The sequence below is a fragment of the Hyperolius riggenbachi genome, chromosome 5 (assembly GCF_040937935.1).
Source record: "Hyperolius riggenbachi isolate aHypRig1 chromosome 5, aHypRig1.pri, whole genome shotgun sequence".
In the NCBI taxonomy this organism is placed as follows: Eukaryota; Metazoa; Chordata; class Amphibia; order Anura; family Hyperoliidae; genus Hyperolius; species Hyperolius riggenbachi.
This window is the reverse complement of record NC_090650.1, coordinates 352164957-352170956: the sequence shown is the minus strand read 5'-3', so window position 1 is coordinate 352170956 and position 6000 is coordinate 352164957. Positions and strand designations below refer to the sequence as shown.

Genomic DNA, 6000 nt, shown 5'->3' with positions numbered 1-6000 from the left:
ATGCCACTTTGCCGGCGCCCATAGGTAGTTGGCGGTCGGCAAGTGGTTAATGGAAGCGGTTGTTGATGGCGCAAGGTTTTGCATCGTTTGCCTAAACGCTGCAGTAGATCCCATAGTATCATTGTGGATGCTACATGTAGCGTCCCCCATCAGCTGTGTTCGGCGGTTCTATGTCTCCATTTTTATATGAGGGCATTCATTTTCCAGCTGTTACAGATGTGCTTCACATAAAATACTGGAGGCAAGATAAATATATTAAATATTAAATAATCACCACTTCCGGTAGAGCCCTCTGCTCCAAACCACCAGCTGTCAATGCCACAGTCTCAGAGGTTTGAGGTGCTAGTGCCTGCTGAGAGATGTAGTCATTCATGCGTTCACAACTCTTACGCACTACATCTACCAGCATGCATTAGCAGCTAAGGGCGGGCTGGACATTGCAGCCACTTCAAACTTCCAGGTCTGTAGCACTGCAGCATTGACAGCTGGACAAATGATTCCCTCATATAGTTGAGGGCTACAGAGGTCTATAGCACAGATGGGTAATAGGTCAATTACTCCCCTGGTGTTCAACTTACATAAACTGTGGCTGGTGTGTCAATCTAGGTGGAGAAAAAGCTGCACCAAAAATCGAGCAGATGCCTTGAGAAGAAACCAGGGGGGGGGGGGGGGGGTGTGTGTGTGCGTGCATGCGTGCGGTGTTCAAGAGCACTTGTAGATTGTTGCACTGCATCAAACAGTTTGATCAGTTTTCAATAGATTCCCTGCTTGAATTCAAACTGATGTGCAGTGTGTGATAGATACTGATTCCTGCTGAATCAATTATTTTCAGGAAAGAATCAATTGCTTTGAAATATTGGGTGGAAATGTATAAGTGTATGGCCAGCTTTAGAAATTAGGCAACATTTCAGAATTTCCAGAGTGCCCCAGAGTTAAAAAAAATAATTCCATAATTCTGGCTGGGTGAATTATCTCTGGAGGAACAGCAGTGAAGTACAATGCCCGTTGATATAAATAAATACAGGAGAAGGGGACATCTGGGGAAAATGTAATCTTAATCCTTAACTCCATTTGGTATAAATGTAATATGTGTCTGTTGTGAACTTGCAAATGCAATGCATGTTTTAATGCATATTAGGTCCGTGTTACTAAAATATCAATGTAAAGTACTGTAATGTGAAGTGAAACGGACTTTCAGCATGATTGATTTATTAAAACACAGGTTCGCTTCACCTCATTTGACAGTACTTCAACATTATAGAGAACCAGGCCAACAGCTGCTCCTGGTTTCACGATCGATTCTGGGTCTTCCCACACTGACTTTGTATGACCTTTCCCTTCTCATACATCAATGCAGGGAGACATGTATTCACTGCTATAACATGTTATCCGCTGTACGATTTGAAAGACTTGGTGGTGGTATCTTTACTAAGTGCTTAGGTGAAACTGCCGTTATAATAACTGCACTCTTTTGTCTCCTGCTTTGCCCATGATGCTCCAGAGAGGGCGCAGCAGAGCGACGAGTTATTTGTGGAAGAGCTGTACTGAGGGGGAGGTGACAAGGGGGAGGTGACAAGGGGGGGGGATGGGAGGGCTGATGGGGGTATTTGCTTTGGCATCGGTAAACGTTGTGGACTCTTTGCTGATACTGTATACCTAAAGTGTGACGACATAATTCCAACGTATTTCCATTTCAGATCTCCATCTATGATTGTGGTGTCCAGACTGACTCTACAATGGACTATGTTCTATTAATAGTATGATCAATGATATTGTATAATGTCATGAATATTTAATGTATACTGCGTCCTTTTTACTATCACAGTGAAGAGAAATCAGAATATGTGGTATCATATGGCTGACGTCCGTCTGTATGGGCTCTGATGTATATATATGTTTGTTACACCTTTCCTTCAGGCTCAAAAGCAAACAAAACGTGCGAACACAACTGATCGTTTTATGCATGTAACAAAACAACATCACAAGGCAGCGCCACAAAAATAAATGTTACAAATGTAACGAAAAGAAACAAAAAAAATACAGGAACATGCAACATGGTTTTTACTGTTGACATTTATTTTAGCAAGCCCTACCTGGGCTCTGATCGTACATAAATTGTTTTTCAAATTGTTGAAGAACTACAGATTTCAGCAAGCTCTGGTGAGCCTAGAATAGCAGATCGTGCAATTGACGTTTTGCGAGTTGCGCAGGTTTGGAAACAAATAAAAAATGCATACTTTTTTTTTCAACATACATTATTCTAGGATTATACAACAAACAAACAAACAGATTCAGTTGGATGTAAAATATAAACCCACGCCAGTAATAATTATCACCCCTTTGGTAAGGCGACCCCAGTAGATCTCGAACTGTTACGCTGAGTCCCAGCTACAAGGTCTGCCTACTAACTATCCTGTAAGAGACTGCCGCATTGCTGCAATATTACCTAATAACACAAGCTGCACTACTGCAGTCCAATACGCCATTTATTCCCGTAATTGTCTTACACAGAGCACAGGAGCTCGTGGTTTATATCTTGTTTAGGATGACTGCTATGCTGAGTGCACGCTTGGCACAGAAGGGCTATGACGTGCTTCAAGACATTGATTATCTGCAAGACAGCTTGGGTGCAGTCTGTTCCATATTCATTCCAACCTATATCCTGTTGTTCCATGGTATGGCGTTTAGGGGAGGCTATTAGTCACGCTTCTGTGGAACCATCTTTCTTTCCTGTTTGAGAAGGAATAGATAGATCTGCTTTGGCTAGGGTGAAATATATATATATATATATATATATATATATATATATATATATATATATATATATATATATATATATATATATATATATATATATATATATATATATATATATATATATATATATATATACACACACATCTATCATCTATCAAAATTACACTTAATAATTTAACATGGAGAGTGCTGGGTCAGCACTGTGCAGTGGACAGCGCAGAGCATTAGGCATTGTTTCTAGTGGTTTATTACATTTTCTCCTTTATACCTACATCTAGGCCTATTTGGTCAATAACTATCGGTCTAATTTACAGTGCGCTGATTTCAGCACTGAACACTGGACAGCAGCTATTGATCTGTGCTTTGTGGACCTGCATTGAAGGCCTATTTGGCCCACGACGGTCGGTCTGTAAAGTGCTGATTTCAGCACGCTGGAGAGCGCAGAGCAAAGTTTAGTCATTGTTTTATGAAAGGTTTAGTGTAACCAGGTCTTTATCACATTTGTATCATTTCAGGCTTGCCATGTCCTCCCTAAGGTTTCACAATACATGCAGCTAAAAGCCATACATTTCTAAGACGCTGTATACATAATATCCTACTGTATGTGGCTTCATCGCTCAGGACTAGACAGCTTTCAAAGTGTTTATACATTGTCGTTGAGAACAAGGAGGACACAGTAAAACAGAGATAACGAAATAGCACAACAATGTGTAGAATATTCATATTTGAATGTACACGCAATGATGTCCTAAATAATTGGCTGGTGCACAATGGATGTTTAAGGCGTGAGTAATTGCATGTCTCCGTGTACATTTGTCCTATAATTATACATAAATGCATTGATTCTGTCGCATTTCCATTTCCAAGACTACTGCACTCGAATCAATTAGGGCTAATGCGCTGTGGGGTCTTCTCTTGTGCGGAAGGGGGGGGGGGGGGGGGGGTCTTCAGTGCGGTTTTTAGGCTCCACTCTTGGCATTCACCGCGTGCCTTAATTGTATGACATTAAATCAAGGTCCGCTGTGAACACGGAGAGTCAGAGACTTGGGTCAGAACAAAATGGCGAGAGGTTCTGCATCACTTCAAGGACAGCCAAGCAACCCCTCCTTCGCGTCATCTTCGCTCTGCCATACCTTATACCACTATAATAATGCGTCTGACTGCAGTGCTATAGAGGTCCAGCTAAAAAGGAAAACAAATCTGCTCCTTAAAATGAAGGCACACTAACAGACATTTGCAATCCTCTTTTGTGGGTTCCAAAATGTTCTTGCTCGATTGTCCTTTATACTGATTTTTTTTTCGTTTTATTTTCCTGTGTTAAAATAGAATCTGGTATATTAAAGTGGTTGTGACGCATTAGATACATTCAGCTACGACCAGCCTTCTATTCTTCTTGCGTTGACCCGCTGATCTTCTAAGAAGGGTCGGGACGTGTCATCTTTCTGTGTAATGAGAAAAAATTAACTCAGTCGCACCTGCCCGTTCCCAAGGGGGTATGGAGAACCCATATGGCTTGGCTACAGTTACTCAAAAAAAAAAGAACACAGGAACCTAAGCCTTTTACTGCCATTTAAATGTTTAAACTGATTTGATATCCGCATTGACTGTCACTGTGAAAAAAAGCCTGCACCAAAGACTGCTGCATATCAGCCCTTCTGAATTCAATTTGCGAGCAGCCAGGAAAGCCCTCTAAGATTGGCCATAGATGACCTTTCTTGGTGGGTCTGTGTGACTTGGCGTCAGGAAAAAAATTCTATGTGTCACTTGCAGATCCAGTCTCAGCAGTGGCCATGGGTGGATCCTCAGACATAATCTCCAAGCGGTACCTCGGCAGTTTAATATGGAACTTCAGCTGAATCATGGCGAAAAGATCCGCATCTTCGACTGTCAGATCCAGGGAGGACAGACCTTATGGAGAAGGAGACAAAGCAACGAGATTAATAGGAGATAGCACACTGCAGGCAGCTGTAAGGAAGGCAAAATCGAAGATGTGTAATATAAAAACACCTACAGACAATAATTAGAACTTAGCTCCAAATGAAACACATATCAGCTGTAAATCAGATATTACATGTATAAAAGTAGCATGTATATATATATATATATATATATATATATATATATATATATATATATATATATATATATATATATATATATATATTATATACACATACACACACACTGGCACACTGGCACACAAGAGAGCTCCTCCGCAGTGTCATACTGAAAAAGGCCAATAACAGATATACATTTTTAGTCTCCAGACATTTACAATACCATTTCAGGCAGGCTTGCTAGAGAACACAGCTTCCTATCCCTGTCGCAGCTCTCACTTTAAAAAGGGTGCATCTGTGGTCATATTTAGGGGAATGACGGATGCCACGGTGCGGTCTCTTCCCCTCGCTCGCTGATCCAGAATTAGGGATTAATGGCTCTCTACAGCCAAACAAATAAGGCAACTGCCTTCAGCACAAGAGGATTACACGGGACCGCTGACGTCATCAGCCAGGCAGATGTTGGCTCCCAAAGTCCTCATCATCTCTGTGTGTCCTTGAAACCACATAAAGCCCCAGCACAATCTGGACCCCTGAATATTCTCCATCTGATGGCAATGCCCAATCAAGGGCGAAACCCCTCTATCAGCTTTTCCACGTCTACTTATCGATTACGGATCTCTGTCTTGTGGGTTTTAATAACATCACCTGCCCCCCACCCCCCTTTTTTAACTGTGAAGGTCCAAAGCGCTTGCAGTGAGTGCTGTGCAAGCTTAAATACCAAGGTACTTATCTGGAAAAGCTTAAAAACCAATGGAAGGATAAAGGAAAATGCTTCCTAATCACTCTGTAAGAAGTGCTTAACCTCTCTGTTTAAAGGGTTATCGTACACTTTTTCATATTGAATATGCAGGACGAAATTGCATTATACAGCAGCACTATGATTTCATTCCATCATCTGCAGCTAAATCACTAGTCAGTAGTCCACAAAGCAAGGAGCATACCCAGCAATACAGACAGCACGCAATAACTGAAGCTAGGATCAGAGCAATATGTTCAGAGCACATAAAGAGAGATGCTCTGTCAGATCTTACAACGACGACTAATAAAACAATGCTAAAAACATGCAAGACCATTGAGGGGATTGGTAGATTGTCTTTTGAGGTCCTGTAAGATTTTTATATCTAGTCACATTGGTAGCACTTGCTTTAAGTCATTCTTCAGTATTTCCATAGTTACTGCTGCT

At 41.2% G+C, this 6000-nt stretch overlaps 1 long non-coding RNA gene across 1 annotated transcript; it reads right to left on the bottom strand.

Annotated features, from left to right (window-relative positions):
* Positions 1 to 2055: 2055 nt before the first annotated feature.
* On the bottom strand, positions 2056 to 5163 carry LOC137517764 (uncharacterized). The gene is made up of 3 exons (XR_011020661.1): positions 5038 to 5163; positions 3986 to 4665; positions 2056 to 2730 (listed from the first exon to the last, which is right to left on the bottom strand). It is a non-coding gene; the product is annotated as an uncharacterized lncRNA (long non-coding RNA).
* Positions 5164 to 6000: the final 837 nt, after the last annotated feature.